Below are 25,047 nucleotides of genomic sequence, written 5' to 3'. Positions count from 1 at the left end.
GGCCAGGGATTTATTCAAGATTGGTCCTTCCTTTTGATACTGTTCCTGGATGGAAAACAAATGGCCAAGTGTTCTGGACTTCAACTCTCATCAACCGTACCAACATAGTGAAAACATGGATGATACCAATTGAAATACACCAAGTCATACAACCTCTAGTCCTAGCACTAGCATATATTCTGCTTTTCCTCTAGGTGATATGCATAAATCCTCTTCCAAAAGAAATGTGGAAAACATGAAATAGCAGCACCCCGTTTTAAAGACAAATGGAAATGTGAAAAGCTACATGGCTAACTGAGTGCTCATCACATCCATTTCTGTAAATGCTGACAGCTGCTATAATTTACTTGAGTGCTTAGAAAAACTAATAAAACTGAAGTTCTTCCTTCTTTTCAGTATAACAGTGTTTATTTCAGAGAGATATGTGTAGTTCAAGCCCCATGTTGTGATACGGATCAAACTTTTCTTCTTTCAGTATAAGATTTATCACCATACAATATGGGAGCTCAAATTCACATTCAGTTACAGTAGAGTCTCGCTTATCCAACATAAATGGGCCGGCATAACATTAAATTAAGTTATGATTTTACAAATTAAGCACCAAAAGATCATGTTATACAACAAATTTGACAGAAAAAGTAGTTCAATACACAGTAATGCTATGTAGTAATTACTGTATTTATGAATTTAGCATGATATCATGATATATTGAAAACATTGATTACAAAAATGCGTCGGATAATCCAGAACATTGGATAAGCGAGTGTTGGATAAGTGAGACTCTACTGTATTTATTTATCTGCTTCTCTTCCAATACAAAATCCACAGAGACTTCAAATATAGGTTGAAACCATTAAAATGTTCCCATAGTGTTCCCATAGGATCAGTTGCATTCTCTTTCTTGCTTTGTCCTGCTTTTGTTCAATGCTGATTCTCATTGGACATGCTGCTTCTTGTCAGGACTTTGTGTCAGACAAGTTGTGTGTGTTGGGGAGAGGGATTCCTTGGATCAGATGAATTTGCAATCAGCAGATCTTTGTGGCCACTATCTCAGTTTGCAACTGGTTCATGGGTGTCTGTGTGGGCATTCCTCAGTGAACCAGTTCTCTTTAATCCACATCCTGACTCAGATTAAATGGTTGTGTAGAAGCAGCTTATGGAAGGCAGCAATGGGCCCACGGATATAAGTGACCTTAGAAAAGGTCCTCGAAAGTGACCTCTGTCATACCCCAGCCACCTTTGGCTTCTGAACCTGATCCAGAAATGAACTATGACCTGGATGAAGTTTATTCTGACTTTTTACATAGTCCACAGAGCTCTTTCCAATTACAGCTGCCGGCTGTTGAATGCTTGGATGATTCCTTAATTGGGAGAGAAAGTGAAAATATTTCATGGCGGAACCAGATGTTCTTAGTTCCCCAGAGAATGTGTCCTTCAACAGAAGGGAGTTTCTGCATCACCAGTGATCTGAGAAACAAGAACTTCGCAGGAGTAACCACTTGGCATCTCGAGGGGATAATGGATAGAAGGTTTTCCCTTGAGAACCTTTAGGGAGTTTGGCTTTCCTTGTTTGTGATGAAATCTAAGTTCCATAAAAGTACTTTGCACCGTGGACACTTCGCGGTGTCAATGTTGCTATTTGCTGAGAAAGGGTCACCGACTCTAGCTCCCGTTTCTTCCAAGCCAAGTTTCCAGATCCTGGCAGCCAAGCCGAGCCTCGACTCCCGAGTAGACCCAGCTTAAGTCTACTTCCTTGCCTTGTTCCTGAACCAAGTTTTGCCTCAGCTTCATCACGTTCCTGCCTTGATATCAAAGATTTCCTAGTGACTTTGGACCTTGTTATTCAGTCTTGCTTCCTTGTTTTTTCCCGCTCAAGAACTTTCCAACAGTTTTGAGCGTGTTTCGGTTTCCGGAATTTGGACAATAATATTGGACATTTCCCTTCAATTCTTTGGACTAATTCATACGTTTTCATAAAGGACTATTATCTGCTCAACCTTTCCATCTATTCATTCCTGGATTTATAATTGTTTTAATAAAGACATTATGTTTATTGGTCTCTGTCTGGTTTTCAGTGCTCACGCTGCCCTGGGGTGCAACAACCTCTAAGATGAGCACTAATAGGATCCCAGTTCATCATTTTACTACAGCTCAGGGCCCTTCTACACTGGCCAAAATGTGACAAGAACTAACATTAACAATGCCAATTTGTGCCACATCTTTTAGCCACATGTGAATACAAAATCCCACATCATTGGTTTTTTTTTTGGGGGGGGGGGAATACACCCATTGGTGCCTATGCACTCATGGCATGACCAGTGCCACCCTTCCCTCCCAGTGCGCCATTTCTCCTCTTCCCCCCAAAAAAGACTTAAGGAAATGCTTCTTTCCCTTCTCTTGGGGCTCTATCGCTCCTGGATCTGCATCAGCAAAATGCAATGGGATGTTTGAAGCACGATGCCTCCTCCCTTTCTGTAAAGCTCCCACTGCATGTTGCTGATGCAGAGCTGAGAGGAACAGAGCCTCCAGAGAAGGGAAGGAGGCTTTTCCATATTTTGGGGAGGGGGGGGGTGGTCTGGAGAAAGAAGGGAGACATTGCTATCCCACCTACTCAAGCAGATCCAGACCTTTGCTGGTGTTTTTTATCTAACCTGGAATGCACCTGAATTAACAGGTTTATTCCAGGTTTAATCACATTAGCTGATGCATGTTTGGACACTCCAGACTAATGTGCCCTCTACTCTGCACCATCTGGCAGTGTAGATGGGCCCTTTGTTATGCATGGCTTCCATATGTTAAGGTATGCATTTATTGTAAAAAAAAAAAAAAGAGAGAGAGAGAGAGAGAGAGAGAGAGAGAGAGAGAGAGAGAGAGAGAGAGAGAAAAAACTTTGGTATTTTGGATACCTTGAAATTTGTCCTCTCTCTCCCTGGCTATTTGAAAAGTAGATCTAGTGATCTAGTTTTCACACATATATTCCATATAAAAAAGGGAAAGGTTTCCTCTGACGTTACGTCCAGTCATGTCTGACTCTGGGGGGTTGGTGCTCATCTCCATTTCTAAGCCGAAGAGCCGGCGTTGTCCGTAGACACTTCCAAGGTCATGTGGCCGGTATGACTGCATGGAGCGCCATTACCTTCCCGCCGGAGCGTTACCTATTGATCTACTCACATTGGCATGTTTTCGAACTTCTAGGTTGGCAGGAGCTGGAGCTAACAGCAGCCGCTCACGCCGCTCCCGGGGTTTGAACCTGGGACCTTTCGGTCTCCAGCTCAATGCTTTAACGCTCCAGCTCAGTGCTTTAATGCTCCACCGGGGCTCCTTTTATATTCCATATATTCCACATATATTCCATGAGATCTAAAATTATGTAGAGCAATTCCTGAATCTTCCTGAATCTTCAGGCAAATGTGTCTTTTTTAAAAAGGGGGTATTCATTTCTTTCCTGATCACGGAAGGTTCTCAAGAACTCTAAGGGGAAAATGCTGTCTCTGTTTAAACACTCAGATGCAACCTAGAAAATGATGCTAATTAAAAGCACTTTAAAAATTGCTTTGTATAACAAAAGCATTTTCCTTGGCATGTTACAGGCTCATTCCCTTGATAAAGGAAAAATATATGCTGCAATGACAGTCATTTCAATTAGTCTCAAAAGCGCCAATCAATTGTCAGAATAAAGTCAAAGCCTTCCAATTTAGTTTTACTCCACACATTCAAATGAGAGAAGAATCGTCCTCTGACCATCACCTCAGTCTCAACAAAAGCAGTTCTCTCACAGTATCTATTAAGTAGGAGCTAAAGATGTTCATCATCTAAAAGAGGATTGTTCCGTTTAACATAAAATAGAGAGAAAAAGTCCAACCTCAGGGTTCATTCCAATTTAAGTATCACACTAACACTCAAGGCAGGATATATGTCCAGAGCATACAGTGGTTTGTTGTGCAGGTGGTATGCAATCTACTGAAGTTATTCAATAGTAACAGTGGAAACACATCTTTTACCAGGCTCAGCTCAGAAAAACAATTCTGTTCTTCAACAAAACCATCAATGAACATATTAAGAATTGCTGGTTGGATAGAACTGTACTTGTGCCAGCTCTTTCATGTCACCCAATGGTCATCCTCACCCTATAATATCAGTAAACCTACAATGTTTGCAACCATATCTGAATAGTTCAGGCTAGCTTAGCCAAGCAAGTTGTGCCACCCCCACAAACCTCCATGTCTTCCAATATCTTAATGCTGTCTATTGCCCAGTTTGGGATAATTCTCTTTACCTAGGCCACTTTTTTCTGGCCAACAAGGACATAAGACTTTAGAAACATATAGGTGTCTTGCACCATTAAAACAGTTCAAAATATGATTCTTTTAAAAACTAGAACCTGATAACACTCTTTTTCTGGATTTGATTTGTTTTAGGTTTTGTGATACTGTATTTATGTATGTATGCATGCACACAATCAATGTATTTCAGTACAGAAAACCTGAACACAACATAGCCGCTACCTTTGTTTAAGGTAATTTAGAATTAACTATTTATAATACATGTTTCTTGCCATGGGAACAGTCCACTGAAGATTGGGTTAGAGAATCTGAAACTTGATTGAACTGTTCTTGTATTCTTTTTCTGGTGTTAGCTGTACAAGACAGACAAAGTATAATGCTTTGTGGATTTTGGCTTTTGTTGTATTTTGCTGCATGGCCAATAAGGCTACCTCTGAATATACTTCCTGGATTTGAAGATACCTGGGGGAATTTTAAAGCAAGTAGGATCCAAATGACTGGTGTCTCTATCACACCTTTTTTTTCTCATAGCAATCCTGTTGCTGAAACATACCAATATGAAAAGAATCATGAAATAAACTTCTCTGCAATCACATTATGATACTGTTTTGGCAATGAATGATCCAACAATCACTCTTCCACACCTTACTAACCCCACCTTACTACCCATGTATTTCCTACCCTACTTCACACAGCATAATATTTTAATCTACTTCATAGAATCATAGAGTTGGAAGAGACCTCATGGGTCATCAGTTCCAACCCCCTGCCAAGAAGCAGGAAAATCTCATTCAAAGCACCCCTGATAGATGGCCATTCAGCCTCTGTTTAAAAGCCTCCAAAGAAGGAGCCTCCACCATACCCCGGGGCAGAGAGTTCCACTGCTGAACAGCTCTCACCATTAGGAAGTTCTTCCTATTGTCCAGGTGGAATCTGCTTTCCTGTAGTTTGAAGACATTGTTCCACATCCTAGTCTCCAGGGCAACAGAAAACAACCTTGCTCCCTCCTCCCTATGACTTCCCCTCACATATTTATATATGGATATCATGTCTCCTCTCAGCCTTCTCTCTAAACATGCCCAGCTCTTAAAGTTGTTTCTCATAGGGCTTGTTCTCCAGACCCGTAATCATTTTAGTTGCCCTTCTCTGGACACATTCTAGCTTGTCAACATCTCCCTTCAATTGAGGTGCCCAGAATTGGACACAGTATTCCAGGTGTGGTCTGACCAAGGTGGAATAGAGGTGTAATATGACTTCCCTGGATCTGGATGCTATACACCTATTTATGAAGCCAAAATCTCATTGGCTTTTTAAACTGCCACATGACATTGTTGACTCATGTTTAACTTGTTGTCCCGAGAACTCAAAGATCTTTTTACTTGTACTGCTATCAAGCCAGGCATCCTCCATTCTGTATCTTTGCATTTCATTTTTTCTGCCTAAGTGGAGTATCTTGCATTTGTCCCTGTTGAACTTCATTTTGTTACTTTTGGCCCATCTCTCTAATCTGTTAAGATTGTTTTTGTCTTCTGGAGTATTGGCTATTCCTCCCAATTTGATGTCATCTGCAAACTTTATGATCATGCCTTCTAATACTTCATCTAAATCATTATGAAAGATATTGAACAGAACCGGGCCCAGGACGGAGCCCTGTGGCACTCCACTTGTGACTTCTTTCCAAGATGAAGAAGTCGCATTGGTGAGCACCCTTTGGGTTCGTTCACTTAGCCAATTACAGATCCACCTAACCGTAGTTTTGCCTAGCCCATATTTTACTAGTTTGTTTGCCAGGTGGTTATGGGACCTTGTTGAAGATATGCTACATCCACTGCGTTCCCTGCATCTATTTATTTATTTATTTATTTTTATTTAATTTATAAACCGCTCTTCTCCCCCAGGGGGACCCATCTATCCAGCTTGAAACTCTGTAGAAAAAAGAGATCACATTAGTCTGGCATGTCTTGTTTTTGATAAATCCATGTTGACTATTAGCGATGATTGCATTTGTTTCTAAGTGTTTGCAGACCACTTCCTTGATGATCTTTTCCAGAATTTTGCCTGGTATTAACTTCCGTAAAGATTGCACAATATTAGCAAAACAATTCAAATACTCAAAAGAAAAGAAACAAAAAAGAAAAACTACCTCACCATTTGGAATAGTTATGGAAGTAGGCAGAGAATTATGCCCAGTCACACTATGTGACTGCTGGAATATCAGAACTGCAGTGGAAGAGTCTAAGTAATGCACCAGAGGCAATACTGAAACAGCGAAAACATTGGAAATCATTGATCAGTTTTTCTGTCAGTAAAAACATCATGTTCCACAAATGATTGAAATGCAAAGCTGCAATAGGAGAGACAGGAAAAGTACCAGCCAAAGACAGTATTCTCTTGCTGTAATTGCTATTTTCTAGCCTCGTGTGATAAAACCCTGGGATTTAACTTTTTGAGTTTTCTACCTCCAACAAAAGTAAAACTCTTTCACTGGACTGTAATTGGCATGTTTTATCTATACAACATCTGAATGTTTTTTTTTTCAGATGGAAGAGTACAGAGACTCCTTGACGAATTCAATGTTATCTGCCTAAGAAAGGGGCACTAGTTTAACACAGGATGCAGACACTGAATTTCTTCCAACTCTAAGACTCTATGGGACTTCTGTGTATATTGACACAGGAGAAAGAAAAGACAGTGTTTTTGTATCCTGAGTGATGAGGACAATTCATTCTTATGCACACTTTTGGATAAAAACTCTTCAGAGAGAGAGTCCTAAGATTTTTTTTTAATCATTACTTTCCGAAGGAAAACGAACCAATTTGAATAAAGTAAGCCATTAACACAGACCTGAATGAATGCAAAATAGCAATGACCAACATTTTGATAGAACAGTTCATTGAAAGGTTTCTTCCTTTTTGAGCCATGATAGAATGTTATAATTTAGTCTGCAAAACAAAACTAACCTTTATGTATACTCATATCAATAACAAAAGAAAGGTATTGATAGTGTTGGCATAAACACAGAGAACGAACGTGCCTCTGATCAGATCAGGAAATCTCCACATTAGAAAGAAAAGTGCTTTTCTTACAATACAGATGCTAAACAGATCAAAACAGGGGTTGATGAGATGTCAAGAGGAAGAAGTGATTGGAGGTGAAATACAGTTCAACTGCTCTATTTGTAAAGTAAAGAATATTTCTAACTTGAAGGATACTGTAACTCAAGGAACTGAACCTTCTTCCCAATTACTATTTGAAAGAACACATGAGCCTCCTTGAAATCAAAGATGGTTCAACAGAGGCCTTGTTGTATGCCCCCAAACCCTATGAGACTGTGCAGAGGCTTTCTCTTAATTAGTAACCTCACACTCAAGAGAAGTCAAGCAAACTCTGACTCTTACGGATTTTGAGTATAAAGCCAAGAATGTGCTCTTTCATTTCTTATTTGGTTTTTAAAACTAAGGGTGGCTCCTTCAGCTACTTTTAAATATTTTGGTGTGCTTTTAAGTATTTCAAAAGGGCATTTTAATCTGTTTAAAACGTTTTAATTGTTTATGTAGTGTTTGTAACATTTTTGCTCATTGTCTTGGGGGCTCAGATAGGTTGAGACACAGGCCACATCCAGACAGCACCTAAAGCAATGATGGGCAAACTTTTGTGCTTGGTGTGTCAAAATTCACCAAAAAACCTAGCATGACTTGGGTGGTGTGTCACTTCGAGAAAAAAACACATAATTTCGCAATGTATATAATTTAAATAACAAAAATATATAATTGTAATATATAACTGTATTTAATAAATCAAAAACTATTTACTACCATTAGTTCCATGTACAACAATCTATGGTACCTCTTGCAGTTTCCATGCTTATTTCTCTCTATTCTAGTTTCAATATAGTCATGAATAACGAATAATATAATAATATAATACTAATAAAATGATAATATACTACAATAATAGAATGATTATATATATATATATATATATATATATATATATATATATATATCTCATAACTCCCATGGAGTAAACAACAAAACCACTGGACCAAGTCACACCACATTTGGCCACAAAAGACATAGTCATCCAATCAATCTGCATGCAGCAGCGTGTCAACAAAAATGGCTAGGCGTGTCAGTGCTGACACACGTGTCATAGGTTGGCATCACTGAGCTCCCTCCTACATTTTCATGTGGGGCATTCAAATGATGCCCACATGTGCTGTCGCACGCTGGGCCTGTAGGAATGACTGTTTACAGGATGAGCCTTCTGTAAACCCAACGGGACACCAGGGTGCCTCAGCTGAAGGGTCCCTTAGATTTCTCAACACAAAGTTCTAATGAGGCTCAAAATAAGTTCAACAAAGTTCTTTATTTGGGCTTAAATCTTCAAACAGATGCTTTAAAACTTTGGAAAACCGGTAGCTTTCTCAATCTGCTATCAAGGGCAGGCAACTGTTGGTAAACTATTTCCTTTTTTCCTTTGGGAAATCTTCCGTCCCCTCCCTGGGCAATCATTCTCTACCTTGCTGGCATGAGGCCCCTACTTCCGGCTCCAAGCTGTGTTATGGATAGCCCGAGTGGTCCCTTACCAGGCAAGGTTGCTGTGGATTCTGTCAAACTGGAAGGTGTCCCTTTGATTTGCTCCACAAAGGTTTTAGGAACTGTGCTGTGGAACTATTCTTTTATTCTCCCAGCAAAGCTGTGAGAAGTGAAGCTTTTGTGCAGGTGGGAAAGAAAATCCCACACGTCCTGCTATTTGGCTTCCAACAGTGAGACTGGGCAAAAATCCCCTCTTTTCCTCCAAAACCCTGGGAAAAGGGGCGGGTCTAAAGATTCCTGAAGATGATTGCCAAGTTGTTAGCCCTATAATTGCAATCTGAGAGAAGCTACCTTACAAACTAGTAGTGCAAGAAAAAGCTTAAATCTCCTGGCACTACCGTGCCAGCACACCACATAAAAATGAATGCTTTCAGGACAAAGCAGGAAAACCCTGCTTTGTTCTGAAATAATTTGTCAGCTGGAAAGACCCAGGTCTTCCTGAAAGACCCACACCTTTCCAGCTGTGGGCAGTGTTTGGACTGCCCCCTCAGAAGTCCCTGGGACTTCTGAAGGGGCCATCCATACAGTCCTCTTACATTTTCTGGGTTCCATAAGCCTGGAATATCTGGGAGGGCTCTAACACCTTTCCAAACCCGAAAAAAGCATTAAAAAATAAAATAACTTATCCGGCCACAATTCCCCCTTCTCCGGAGCTCTCCTGGCACATAGAAATGGTGCACCAGGAAAAGGGGGGGGGGGGAAGAAAATCGATCCTGATCCCTCCTTTTCTTCTGGTACATCATTTCTACATGCCAGGAGAGCTCCAGAGAAGATGGAATGGCATCTAGGTAAGTTCCTTTCTTTTTTAAGCCTTTTTTGGGGGGAGGGGGTGTCCCGGACTTTAGGGCAGGAAAGTGCGGGTGTTGGGAGGAGCTGTCCAGACTTCAACCCACACACAATTGCATTTAAGAAATGTGTTTGCTCCCAGGTTAAAGTTCTATCTGGAACCACCCACAAAAGAAAAATGGAGGGAAGAAAAGAAGGAGGGAAATTGATCTCATCAAGAAACAGCATGAATCTGTTCCATTACACTATTGCATTTGAAGAAACAACATGTTATTGAAACCAATATCTATGTCAATTATTTACAAAGATGAGTTCCCATCAAAAATGGGAAAGAAAAGATAATTAGAGTAAACCAATTTAGTTAAATCCCAAATAGCATATTCAATTGGGCTGATTCAAGATAATTTGTACCATCTCTGTATAAAACCAGGTTGGACTAATGTGGCTCAAAAATGGAACAGTACATGCTGGCACATTTCAAACTGACACAGAAATATAGGCATTAAAAATACATGTAAAATGTAGGCAATGTGTCCCCAACTTGACCCTATAAAGAAAATACTTAAGGTAATAAGATGTGATGGTGGTATATCTAAAGGAGGAACCCAGAGAAACTGTTTCCCAATAATATAGAAGAGGTAGTTCTCAAGGTACATGGAGCCCCAAAGGTTTATCACATTACCAATGAAATATTTTAACTTTATTGAATGTGTCATATTATCTCTGTATTATGTCAAACAAATTTTATAATTTTAATTAGATAGGTTTGTGATGTGATAATTATGCTTACTTTATGTTCTGTAATGTTTTTTGTTACATGTTTGTTTGCCGCTTTGAGTCCCGATTGGGAGAAAAGTGGGATAGGAATAATTAAATAGTAGTAGTAGTAGTAGTAGTAGTAGTAGTAATTATAATTATAATGGCTAGGTCAGATGTTTGTACCTCCTTTAATTTCTCTATGAGAAGACTTCTACACAACCCTCTAAATTCCAGTTTCGAAACTCAATCGAGAGAGTCAAGCCCACTGAGCTCATTAGTGTTATCAAGCGGAGGCAAAGAGCTACTCTCCCTTTCTGCTTCTTGCACCTGAAATCCATCATCAGAAACAACATCATTTCTTCTTCTCATGGGAACAACTCCCTGCTCTTCATTTCCGACAGCAAGAACACTCTGCACCTGGACCCTATAATTCCCAGCATCAGAGTCATCTTCAAATTCATCCTGAATCTGTTGAATCCCATCATTATGCACATATAACCCAGAATCCTCATCAGAATCACACAAAGGCAAAGGCTGAGTCACAACACACTTATTATGCCATTTCTCCTAAGAACATGGTGTCAAGGTACAGATACCACGAAGTCAGTCCCAAGTACAAAGTAACAACAGTTTAATAAAGATAGAGCTCAAACGAATCAAAAATGCTTAACAGCAGCAAAACAGTATTCAAAAACAAACACAGACCAGGAGGTAAAACAGAGAGTCCCAAAGTCCTAAAAAATCCCAACCCACTAACCAAAATATCCGGCAGAGGAGAAACAGTAGCTGGGAACCAACACTCTGAGGGCAGAGGAGACCCAAGGACGGCTAATGACTGAACAAAGGATGCTCCCCAGGCAAGAGACAAAAACCTTTCCAATGCTAATTAGGGTGATTAACTGAAACATTAATGCTGTTTCCCAGTGACAAAGGACTCTTGCCACACCCTGGACTCTCCACAGATATATATTTTTTTTCCTTTCCTTGCCTAGTTTATCCATACCTCACAACCTCTGAGGATGCCTACCATAGATGTGGGCGAAATGTCAGGAGAGAATACTTCTGGAACATGGCCACCCTGTGATCCTGGCCATGAAAGCCTTCGACAACAAATTAGTCCTGACCTCTAATATCAAAAAGATTCCATCCTATAATCACTAATTTAATTTTTTTTTTACTGGATTTCCGTTATTAGAAGTTTTTGTTTTTCCTCTTACTTTCAAATTTTCTCCTGAACTTCTTTCTAGGCCTGCCTATCTTCCTCAGTTTTTCTGTCCTGGCTAGTGGCAGGCAAGCCATATAGACCTGACCCAATGTGAAGCAAAGCTGAGTACAACCATTTCTTTTCAAACTAAAAACATGTTTTTGTAATCCCATTATAAAGTTCAGATTCACTGGATGATTCAGTTTTGCTTTCAGAACCATTACCTGTTTGCAAGTTACCATTCTTCAGTTATCCCCAAACAAACCTGACAACATCCACAGCAGTGACAGGGGTGATGTTTATACATTAAGCCTTTAGTAGTTCACGTCTGTGGCAAAGAAGCCATGGGAAACAAAACCCTTAGAGTTCGTAGTAACTGCCTTTCCGTGGGATCCTAGTCCTCTGGGTGCTGCTGCTCCATGAGATTTCTCTTAATGTGCAGTTTGACACCTTGATGCTAATCAAGATGATTAATGACAACATTCATACTTGCCTCCAACAGACAAGTTATTTCTCCCACCATGGACCGCCCTTGCTTAGTCCAATATACCTCACTACCTCTCAGGATGCCTGCCATAGATGTGGGTGAAATGTCAGGAGAGGATGCTTCTAGAACATAGCCATACAGCCTGGAAAACTCACAGCAACCCAATATGAAAAAGAGTTTGTGTTTTTAAAAGTATGTTACACTTTGAATCCACTAGTCTTCAAAAAAAAAAGAATAGGGAAAAACTCACAAACCACCCAGCTTTTCAAAATGACACAAGCACAAGCATGACTTACTCTGGTCTATTATAAAATATTCATTTCAGCTGCGACAGACTTTCCAATCATCCAGACTTCTATAATCTTTGCAACTGATTTTCTTCCCCCTTTCTCCTAAATTCTGGGGCTCCATCTATTGGACAAAGTTGATAGAAATCATCATAGGACTGTAAGTGAGATGTGATATATTCCAGGGAAAAAAAATTCAAATCAACTTTGTCTTGAGATCCTCAAGGATAATTAATTTTGGCATTTACACACTTTTAGATGCTTCTCTATAAATAATCAATAACTTGAAGGTCTAAGCCAAATTTGGTAACCTAGTAGAAAATATATTGGCTCTAAAGAGAGACAAATTAGATATCAAGTTAGAAAAACAGAGACAAACCAATTGCAATTTTGCTACTTTTACTCTTAGCATCAGACAAAATGCAGATTAAATGCATTCAGGTTAAATGCAGGCTGCCCTTTTTAATTCTTTTCCCCCTTTAGCTGTAAAATCTCTTGCTTTGAGATACAAAAACAAACTCTATAAGTCATTGGATAAGGTATGATTGGGCTGTTGTGCGTTTTCCTGGCTGTATGGCGAGGGAAGTCATGCTATTCCTCTATTCTGCCTTGGTCAGACCACACCTGGAATACTGTGTCCAATTCTGGGCACTGCAATTGAAGGGAGATGTTCACAAACTGGAATGTGTCCAGAGGAGGGCAACTAAAATGATCGAGGGTCCGGAGAACAAGCCCTATGAGGAGCGGCTTAAAGAACTAGGCATGTTTAGCCTGCAGAAGAGAAGGCTGAGAGGCGACATGATAGCCATGTATAAATATGTGAGGGGAAGTCATAGGGAGGTGGGAGCAAGCTTATTTTCTGCTTCCCTGGAGACTAGGACACGGAACAAAGGCTTCAAACTACAGGAAAGGAGATTTTACTTGAACATCAGGAAGAACTTCCTCATGGTGAGAGCTGTTCGGCAGTGGAACTCTCTCTCCCAGACTGTGGTGGAGGCTCCTTCTTTGGAGGCTTTTAAGCAGAGGCTGGATGGCCATCTGTCGGGGGTGCTTTGAATGCGATTTCCTGCTTCTTAGCAGGGGGTTGGACTGGATGGCCCATGAGATCTCTTCCAACTCTATTAGTCTATTATTCTGTGATTCTATGTTCAAGAAGTATTCTTTCCTGACGTTTTGCCCACATCTATGGCAGGCATCCTCAGAGGTTGTGAGGTATATGGAGAAACTAAGCAAGGAAGGTTTATATATCTGTGGAAGGTCCAGGGTGCAAGAAAGAATTCGTGTCAGTTGGAGGCCAGTGTGAATGTTGTAATTAATCACCTTGATTAGCATTAAATACTACATTCAGTGAAAGACAAGAGGGATCCTCTCACCTCTGCAGGAGTCTACTGTATACCATGCAGCTATGGACAAGTCTACATAGGGACCACCAAACACAGCATTGCCCAAACATGAAGGAAGGAACATGAAAGCCACTGCAGACTAACTCAACTAAAGAAGTCAGCCATAGCAGAGCACTTGATGAACCAACCAGGAAACAGTATATTATTTGAGAACACAGAAATGCTGGACCACTCCAACAATTCTCATGTCAGACTACACAGAGAAGCCATTAAAATCTACAACCATGTGGACAATTTCAACAGAAAGGAGGAAACCATGAAAATGAACAAAATCTGGCTACCAGTATTTAAAAACTCCAAAATCAGAACAGTAAATAAGGAACAACACTCTGAAAACAGAGGAATTCCAGACATCAATCAATCAGGGGCAGCTAACAACTCTGAACAAAGGATTTCCCCAGGCCAGAACATGAAGTTTGGAAGGCCATTTAATGCTAATCAAGGTGATTAATTACAACATTCACACTGGCCTCCAACAGGCAAGAGTTCTTTCCCCCACCCTGAACCTTCCACAGATATATAAACTTTCCTTGTTTATGCCTGCTATAGATGTGGGTGAAACATCACGAGAGAATACTTGGATGCCTGCTATAGATGTGGGTGAAACATCACGAGAGAATACTTCTGGAACATGGCCATACAGCCTGGAAAACACACAGCAACCTTGTGATTCCAGCCATGAAAGCCTTCAACAACATAGGTGTGGATTGTTAACCAATAGTGCGACTTCCCAAATATTTGGGAATTGATGCAAAAAAGCAGAGAGAGCCTCCGGTGGCTCAGTGTGTTAAAGCACTGAGCTGCTGAACTTGCAGACCAAAAGGTCCCAGGTTCAAATTCGGGGAGCAGAGTGAGCGCCCGCTGCTAGCTCCAGCTTCTGCCAACCTAGCAGTTTGAAAACATGCAAATGTGAGTAGATCAATAGGTACCACTCCGGTGGGAAGGTAACAGCGTTCCATGCAGTCATGCCGGCCACATGACCTTGGAGGTGTCTACGGACAATGCCGGCTCTTCGGCTTAGAAATGGAGATGAGCAGCAACCCCCAGAGTTGGACACGAGTGCACTTAATGTCAGGGGAAACCTTTACCTTTACCTTAAGCAGAGAGAAAGAAAGAAATGGCTGTGTTTTGTTAAATGAAAGAATGCAACAAAATACTACCAGAATAATGATAAACTGTTGTTTGTGTGCAAGGGTATGCTCTGTGTGTGAAATGTAGAGAAATTCAGAATCATTTAGTTTAGGCTATGTTCGCCCAGTTTATAATGCACCTAGAAATGTAAAATTAGATTCTATGCATACTCACTCTATATTCAACGGACCAAGCAGTCTAAAGCACATGCTTCATAGACATATGTTCTTTAATGTTAAACCCATTACTCTTGCTGAAACTCTCATTGATTGCTGTGAATCTATGTGAACTACAAAGTCAGCTGCTTTGTAGGCACATCCACAGAGGTTCTTTAATGTTAAAGCCCTCTGACTGAAACACCACATTTATTGTACGTGACCAGACCATCTGAACAAGCAGCCTTTTATTCGGTGAGTATCTTTTTATTGGGTTCAATCTTATTTCATTTATTTCTTACAAACATTTATGTGGTTCTGTCTTTCACTATCCCACTCACCAGATGTGAAAGAATATTTCATCCTGGTAGGTAAGAAAGCAAACATGTTCAGGAACAGAGGTTGCATTGCAGCACAGATATTGGGCTGTCAGGAAAATGTGGAGTGAGGTTTTTTTTAGTTTGTATGGCATCTGAGCCCCGGTGGCGAAGTGTGTTAAAGCACTGAGCTGCTGACCTTGCAGACCGAAAGGTCCCAGGTTCAAATCCCAGGAGCGGAATGAATGCCCACTGTCAGCCCCAGCTTCTGCCAACCCAGCAGTTTGAAAACATGCCAATGTGAGTAGATCAATAGGTACCGCTCCGGCGGGAAGGTAACGGCATTCCATGCAGTCATGCCGGCCACATGACCTTGGAGGTGTCTACGGACAACACCGGCTCTTTGGCTTAGAAATGGAGATGAGCACCAGCCCCCAGAGTCAGACATGACTGGACTTAACGTCAAGGGAAACCTTTACCTTTTATGGCATCTGTAAGAGATTCCTTTCCCTCTCTGGGACATTGCAAAGATAGAGGTTGTGTGTGTGTTTCTGCTAAGAATTCTTTAAAAAATGTAACATGTTGCCCAGTCCTAATTTAACAGGAGAACTGTTCAAACTTCCACCCATAAGCAGCAGTGATCCAGACTGACTAAGGAGCTAGTTCCTCCACAACCATTTTAACTCAATTGAGAACTAAAAGTAGTTGCACAGCATCACTAGCATGCTCTTGAAGAGTAATCTTATCTAATCATGATGATATGACAGCTTTCTCTGTTGTTCCATTGAGGTTGAGTTTTTGTGTAAACAAAGTCTTGCATTCCCAGGGAATTATAAGAGAGGAACTTCATCCTCAAAAATAAGCATTAAACTTCATACCTCATGTATGCATTCCAGATGTTGTTAGGTTGCACCCGCCAACATTCCCCACCATTAACCACAGATGGGATGAACAAGCTCAATCCTATTGCATGATGTCATATGATACTCATTGCCAGTCTGCTACTTTCCCATAATGAAGCTGTCAGATGGTAGTCCTGACACTTACCTCTGTGTGACAAATTCCAATGTCCCCGTGGTTTCTTTGGCAGCATGCTCTTCTCTACGGGGGGGGGGGGGGATTTTTGTCCCTCTCTACAGCCTTAAATAACAAGAAAAAAATTATAGAGAAAGGAAACAGCTCAGTGAGAGGGCTGTTACAATACAACTCCAAAAAATTGGCTGCCCTGACAAATTTGTGAACATCCTGCGGCTCCTCCATGATGACATGATGGTAACAGTCTTGGACAGCAATGGCTGCCAAAGTGACCCATTTAAGGTGGAATCAGGTGTCAAGCAGGGATGTGTTATTGCCCCTACCTTATTTTCCATCTTCATCACTATGATACTTCACCTTGTTGATGGGAAGCTTCCCACCGGTGTGGAAATCATCTATCGGACAGATGGCAAGCTATTTAACCTCAGCAGACAGAGCCAAAACCAAGGTCACTACAACATCTGTTGTAGAACTCCAGTATGCCAATGACAACGTAGTCTCTGCGCACTCAGAAGAAGACCTACTAGAAAACATTGACCATTTCCGCTACCTTGGCAGCCACCTCTCCACAAAAGTCAACATTGACACTGAAATACAACACCGCCTGAGCTCTGTGAGTGCAGCATTTTTCAGAATGAAGCAGAGAGTGTTTGATGATCGGAACATCCGTAGAGATAGCAAGGTGCTTGTTTACAAAGCCATTGTCCTCCCAACCCTGCTCTATGCCTGTGAAACGTGAACGGTCTACAGACGTAACACTCAACTCCTGGAGCATTTCCATCAGCGTTGCCTCAGAAAAATCCTGCAAATCTCTTGGGAAGACAGGCGGACAAATGTCAGCGTGATTGAGGACGCAAAGACCACCAGCATTGAAGCGATGCTCCTACGCCATCAACTCCGCTGGACTGGCCACGTTGTCCGAATGTCCGATCACTGTCTCCTAAAGCAGCTACACTACTCCGAACTCAAGAACAGGAAATGTAATGTTGGTGGGCAGGAAAAGAGATTTAAAGATAGGCTTAAAGCCAACCTTAAAAACTGTGGCATAGACACTGAGAACTGGGAAGCCCTGGCCCTTGAGTGCTCTAATTGGAGGTCAGCTGTGACCAGCAGTGCTGTGGAGTTCGAAGAGGCACGAATGGAGGGCTTAAGGGAGAAACGTGCCAAGAGGAAGGCCCGTCAAGCCAACTCTGACCGGGACCGCCTTCCACCTGGAAACCGATGTCCTTAATGTGGGAGAACATGCAAATCGAGAATAGGTCTCTTCAGCCACCTAAGAACCCACCCCAAGACACCAGAGATGGAAGACAATCCTCCTCGAGCTACGAGGGATCGCCTAAGAAGAAGAAGAACAATACCACCCCAGAAGTGTGACTTTGTACTGTTGAAGTATTGCAGTCATGCAATGCCAGTGGCAGTGTGATGTCGTCTGTCACCATCATGGGGAGTAACCACTATCCCACATTGTAGGAACATCGCAGGATAGCAGCTTATGTTTTATAATGTATTATGTCAACTAGTGCTGCTAAGAGAGTCTGTCTAACCCTATTTGAAGGGCAATATAATGGTCGTCCCTTTATTATATTATCAGAGAGAGAGAGCACGTAGGACCTTATCAGATGCAGTCTTCTCTGTGTCTTCTCCTCATTTCTGCATGTTGCTGGAACAGAGTCGCACGAAGACCATCACATGATGTAGGGCAACTCCTCATTGAAAAAAGTGAAGAGGAAGTGAGAAAGGATGGGGGATGGGAAACCACATGGGTTGGGAAGCCCTCTCGGAAGACAAGGAAAGATGGTAGAGAACGAAGGAGGATGGTTCCCTCTGCTTTCCCTCTCTTCCCCCTGCCCGCCTGATGAGGTCCATAGTCTCTTCATTCAGAAAAGAGAGAAATGGAATTTCTCTGGATATTGATCTATGGGCATAGAGGTCCTCCCAGTGAGAAAGAATTCTGGCCCAGTCGGGATCCACCTTGCGTGGAGGAGTACCACAAAGGTGTATTGGCATTCACAAAGAACTTTTCTATGATATTCTGAAGACACAGACAGCAAAGAAGAGCTCTGCCATCATGGACATAGTGACAATCGACAATGACAAGAGGAGTTAATACATCTTAGCATATTCCTTCATTATGTGGAAGGCTTTCAGTACACTGTCATTATTCTTAATATATATGTGAAACATCTGTAAGACATCTCTAGTACAATATAGCAACAAAGGTATCAGTGCAAAGATATGCCTTCCTTCTTTTCCCCTTTATTCCCTTCATCTTGGACACCCAAAGATGACTAAATGATAAAAAAAAAACAATTTGCTATAGCCTACCCCAGAGCTTTTGGGCCAACAGTTCCTGGACTGCCCAGCCAGCATGGCCATTGGGGATTTGCTGAATATAATATACACACACTGGTGGTGGTGCAGTGTGTTAAAGCGCTGAGCTGCTGAACTTGTGGACCAAAAGGTCCCAGGTTCAAATCCCGGGAGTGGAATGAGCTCCCGCTGTCAGCTCCAGCTCCTGCCAACCTAGCAGTTCGAAAACATGCCAATGTGAGTAGATCAATAGGTACCGCTCCGGTGGGAAGGTAACGGCGCTCCATGCAGTCATGCCGGCCACATGACCTTGGAAGTGTCTACGGACAACGCTGGCTCTTTGGCTTAGAAATGGAGATGAGCACCAACCCCCAGTGTCGGTCACGACTGGACTTAATGTCAGGGGAAAACCTTTACCTTTACCTTAATATACTTGCATACCGAAAGGTCCCAGGTTCAATATACAATATACAAAAGGGATAGCTCTAAAAAAAACTCTGGCATAGACTTTTCCCTGGAAAGATATAGTAATTTGAACATACAAGTAGCTTTTTCTGAATCTGAATGAGAATTGACCCAGCACTCTGCCTGTAATACGGAGGCAAACAACACCACAAAGGCTGTCTCTACATTGTAGAATGAAGAGCATGTAAAACTACAACTCACATGATTCCACAGCATTAAGCCATGGAAGTTAAAGTGGTGTTAAGTTGTGTTCATTCTGGTGTAGATACATCCTCAGTGAACAGCTGAGGCTGCTGAATCATAGTTGAAATCCAACCCCTGTGGACAAGCAGACAGCGATAAGAAGTAATATTTCATTCCAGAGGCAGGCTCGTGTACTATCTCAGATATCATTTGCAGGAGAAGAATTTTGGTGTGGATAGGCACAAGAGACTGATATTAGAAGGAAACAAACAGAAAGCTTCTTTACATACCTAAGCAGATGGTCCTATGGATCTCAGTCTGTTTTTGTCTTCTTCTATGACAGAGGTCAGCTCATGAATTAGCAGACAGTGGCAATCAGAAACATAAAACCAATGGGATACGAACAAAAGCAAACTTGTACCACAGCGCCAACTGATGCCATCCCATCAATTACACTGACTCTACCAGGACCTTTGTGTAACAGAGCTTGCTTCAGGAAAATTATCATCTTCCCGCTTCCACTGCATATTGCTATAGCAACATGAAGAGGACAGGGATTTATTACCGATTAGGAAAAGTGCAATCATTTGAGTGACGAGATTTCTTTTTAAAAAAGAAATGGTGGCCAAAGATTCGATATTGCAGGACCCCAAATAAAGCTTTCATATATTTAATTAGTCCTTACTGCTCAGTTAATTTAGCCTTGGCCTTTGCAATTAACCTATAGTATAATGAAATTTTGCATGATGGCCTTATGTTATGAACATTTACAATGGACTTGCAGGGACTAATGGAAAATTGTAATTTGGAAACTGCATTACACACACTGGCACACACACACAGCCCCTCTGGGATTCCATAGTTCCAATGCCTGCCCACTGGTGATAGGGTTGGTCTATTGTTGGGGTGTTTTGTGCCAACACAATAGTAGATATTCTCGCCATATGATAGAGGACATCCCTACACACACATACTTACAGTACAGGCAATGTCAGACAATGATTTAAAGATTATCAAATCTACAATTCAGGTAAGGGGAAAATGTATTGTTCAAAGATGACACCCTTAACACTATACCATTTCTTACTTGCTAAAGCAGAGTCTGTCGCTATTTTTTCCTATTTACAAGAGGAAGAAAGAAATCCTGATAAAATGAACAATAGAAAATATTTTGATGACAGCCTCCTTCAATATAGAATATCCTTGAATATTATTTTCTGGGAATGCTGGATCATTCGTTCTCAGTTTTTGTGCTAGAATTATGACATGTTGCTTCCAGACCCAGTTTGTTTATTTATTTATTTACATCATTTATATTCCGCCCTTCTCACCCCGAAGGGGACTCAGGGCAGATCACATTACACATATTAGGCAAACATTCAATGCCTTTTTAACACAGGACAAAGACGAACAACATAGCTCCGAGCGGGCCTCGAACTTATGACCTCCTGGTCAGTGACTCATTGCTCTCTCGTCTGCGCCACAGCCCCAGTTCTCAAATGCTGTGGGCAATCACTTGTCACTTAGTATGATTATTTTCCAAAGGTAGTGTTGTGGATTGCTCTTCTGATTCTAAAGGGAAAGGAGGACAGGTGGTTGAAGAGGCAGCAGCACTTGGGGATTTAGGGTTTACTGGTGAGAAAGAAGATGAGGGAGGAGTGATAACAGATATGGCAGAGATCCCTATGTTTTTGGAGCAATGAACGGAGAAAGAGAGCAGAAGAAGGTCAGCTAGGCTAGCAGAGAAAGTGCTGAGCAATCAGACCTCACCCTAGGGTCAGCTGTGCTGGAAAGTTCAGGGCTATAAATTAGCAGTAAGGCTAAATCCCAGTGCTGGCTGCAACTGTCTTACTTTTGAGAAAGAGCCTGAACCCAGTATCTTGTATAGCATGGAATCTCTGAAACCTCCTGTTTTTGACAATTTGTAAGCCTGTTCATCAAAGACTTTTGTTTTGAGTTTGCTTGAAGATTAACATCGAGATATTACTTTGTTTTCTAAATTGCATTATCTTTATTTTGGCTGAAATAAAGCTCTTTTTATTTACTTACAGTTGTGTCTAAGGCTGTTTCTGGCATAGAACTGGACAGGTAGAGTCTTAGCCGTGCATCCATAAATGAATATGAAGACCTTTTCTGGATTCACTTTGAGGGACATAGATTTCCAGATGGAAGGTGGTCACACTTGACATGTCTTCCTCTTGGCATGTTTCTTCCCTTCCCCCTCTATTTTTGTCTCTTCAAAATCCATAGCACCATTGGTAACAGCTGACCTTCAAATACAACATTTGAATGACAAAGCATCCCAGTTCTTGGTGCTTATACCACATTTTTAAGGTTAGCATTAAGCCCATCTTTAGACTCCTTTTGTTGTCCACCGACATTCCATTTCAGACAATGTGGCCACTATAGCAAAGTTGATGGTGGAAGATCATCACTTGAATGCTGGTACGATGCTCATAGTTTTTGCTTCTGAAATGCTGGTGTTTGCCCACCTGTTTTCCCAAGAGATTTGGACGATTTTTTGGAGGCAATGCTGATGGAATCTTTCCAAAAGTCAAGAGTAATGTTTGAAGATGGTCCTTGTTTCAGAGGCATACAACAATGTTGGGAGGACAATAGTTTTATTAAAAAGCATCTTAGTATCCCTGCAAATATCCTGATTCTTGAATACTTTTTTTTGTTATAGTGAGTCATTGGATCTCAATACTAGAGGGAGCTGAAGATAGCTGAAAGCTTTCATGTTAGCAAGATAAATGGACAATATCATATTAGCATTCTCAAGTGGATTCACTGCTTTGCTATTGTGTGGCCTTCTGCAAAATTATGTGAAATGTAGTTTAGGGAAATTGGGGAGCTCTCTGGATGAAAATTCCAAAGGCCTCACCCTAAACTAGAATTATACAGGAGCAAAATGGGTGATAGTGTTATGGAAAAATTGACCTCCCTCCTCTACTAACAACAATAATAACTATAAACCTATAATATATTTTCAGAAATTGGCTGGGTCTCTAGCCCCAATCCAGCCCCAAACATTCCTGGGAGGATTAATCTAATTATTTACCAAAGCCTAAGAGACAAACTGAAAAACTGGTTTGGCCAGAAATTTCCCTTCAGGCCAGACAGAGCAAATAGAAAAAATGCCTTTCCTTAATATGCAATTAAGACTTAGACCCCAGGGGTTCCATTATCTGTTTCTTCGGACTAATCTCCCTCTTTTCCCCTCTTCCCTATTAAGAACACTATGCACAACTGTATTGAAATAACTATTATTTCCAATTTATCATTGGAGGAGAACCCTTGCACATATCTTGTATTTATTAATGAACAACCAGGATAGAGGACTCACATATAGATGCACAAGAACTGAGCACTAAAGGAAACCCGAACTATATAAAATGTTTTTTTGGGAAATTTTTGAAGGGTTGAACATTCAAGAATTCAGCCTGATATTCAGCTGAGAGGAAATCCCCACAGGGAAGCAATGCCTGTTTAGAGATGTAATCAAGGTATTTGCATAAGCTTTGCCTTTTGTCTCTGGCTCATATTGTAAGCCCCATAATCCCATTTTGGACTATTTTAGACCATTTCCCAGGTCTTGCACTTTTTCTCCTGGGGGGATCTTCCAAATGACTCCAGCTTCAAATGGACAACAGCAGCTCTTCATTTTTGTACCCACCTCTGATATCACAAGTCCCCAGCCAATGACAGCTTGGATCATAGCTCAACCATTCCTGAGCAAATCAGGGGAGAGAGCAGGTCTTCTGAATGGCTTCCAAAGGGGATAAAATGATTTGCACTGTATTATATGTTATGCTAGTTCTTTGGAGTGGCATCCATCTGGCCAGATGAATAAAACTTCTGTTACTGCCTTCAAACTCAGTCACATTTTCCCCAGCTTTTAATGTATGCATGCTTTCAATGTTTGCATGCTGGACAATGGATCTACACTGCCCTCTTGTAGCAAATAGCTAATTTTAGTACCAATAGTAAAGTGAGTGCCCCCGCTTTAAAATGCTAATGTGATATTGTCCATGAATCCAGTCCAGAAGTTACTCTGTATTTTAAAGGGGTCACTCAGTATGATGAACCCCATTGTCAAAATAGATTCGGCACCCTGGATATATTTTTTTAAAATTCAAACTAAAATGTGAGGTGGATTGCTCACCCATTGACATGAAAGCCACCAGTCATTCCTAGAAGTGCCCTCTATTTTGGAGTGGGCAGAGTGAAGCCCAAAAGCTGCATGGAGCCCTTTAGACCCCAAAGAAGCATGCCCCAAAATCCTGCAAAGTTTCTAGAGTCTTGGTTTTTCATATGTAAGTCAATATAAAGCTTGCTACAAAGCCTCCCCCCAACCAAATGAGTGTCTACCTAATAAGCCATAATTGCAAAACATCAAACAGTCTTGGATGATACACACTTTCTTGACCCATTTCACACAAGCTTCAGAGCAGGATACAGATTTGACACTGCTATGGTTGCCTTAGTGGATGATCTCCATCTTAACACTGTCAAAGGATATCTGTTGGTGCTTCTAGACCTCTCAGTGGCTTTTGATACCATTGACTATGGTATCCTTCTAGAATGCCTGGAGGTTGGGAATTGGAGGCACTATGCTGCAGTGATTCCACTCGTACCTCTCAGGCAGGTTCCAAATGGTGGTGCATGGGGATAGCAGCTCTTCAAAAAAGGAGCTGTTGTGTGGCATCCCACAAGATGCCATTCTATCCCCAATGCTTTTTAATATTCACATGAAAGCACAGGAAGAGATCATTCATAGGCATGGGGCAGGCTGTTATCAGGATACTGATGACACCCAAATACATTTTCCCATGCCTTCAAAAACAGCCTCAGCTAAGTGTCTCCTCTGAATGAATGCCTGAAGGAGGTAATGGGCTGGATGATGAAAACAAATTGAAACTGAATCCAAACAAACATCCAGGTGCTTGCCATCAAGATCCTAATGACCTGCCGGAAGAGCTCCGACAGCTAGATCAGCTGTCAGAATTTAAAACACGTTTGAAGACCCATCTCTTCTGGCAGGCCTACCCAGCCAATTTTAATCATGAATTTTAAATTTGTGTCTTCAGTTTAATCTTGGTTCTGTGTATTTTAATATTGTTTAATATTATAGAATGTCTTAGATGCTTTTGTCTTTTTAGCAATGTTATAACTTGCATTGAGCCATGAGGAGAGGCAGATAGGAAATGAAATGATGATGATGATGATGATGGCCAGTAATGGCACAAGATAAACATGAGAGTACAAAAACATGAGAGTGTGGTCCACAAGGACAGCATGGGAGGGATTTCTTTCTCTTTCTCTGTAAGTCTCTGTAATCATATGTAAGAAAGAGTATGCATTTATAGATGTCCATAAAAAGGTAAAGGTTTCTCCTGACGTTAAGTCCAGTCGTATTCGACTCTGGGGGTTGGTGCTCATCTCCATTTCTAAGCCGAAGAGCCGGCGTTGTCCATAGACATCTCCAAGGTCATGTGGCTGGCATGACTGCATGGAGCACTGTTACCTTCCCGCTGGAGCGGTACCTATTGATCTACTCACATTTGCATGTTTTCGAACTGCAAGGTTGGCAGAAGCCGGAGCTGACAGCGGGCGCTCATTCCGCTCCCTGGATTTGAACCCA

The 25,047-nt window shown here is 41.3% G+C and overlaps 1 long non-coding RNA gene across 1 annotated transcript in view; it reads right to left on the bottom strand.

The window, feature by feature from the left end:
• LOC134299418 (uncharacterized) overlaps positions 1–20,228 on the bottom strand; it is a 102,034-nt gene extending 81,806 nt beyond the window's left edge. The window contains exon 1 of the long non-coding RNA XR_010006627.1: positions 19,694–20,228. This is a non-coding gene — a long non-coding RNA (uncharacterized LOC134299418). The remainder of the gene's footprint in view (positions 1–19,693) is intronic.
• Between the last annotated feature and the right edge of the window lie 4,819 nt (positions 20,229–25,047).

The sequence above is a fragment of the Anolis carolinensis genome, chromosome 5, assembly GCF_035594765.1.
Source record: "Anolis carolinensis isolate JA03-04 chromosome 5, rAnoCar3.1.pri, whole genome shotgun sequence".
Lineage (NCBI taxonomy): Eukaryota > Metazoa > Chordata > Lepidosauria > Squamata > Dactyloidae > Anolis > Anolis carolinensis.
This window is presented reverse-complemented; position numbering and strand designations above follow the sequence as displayed.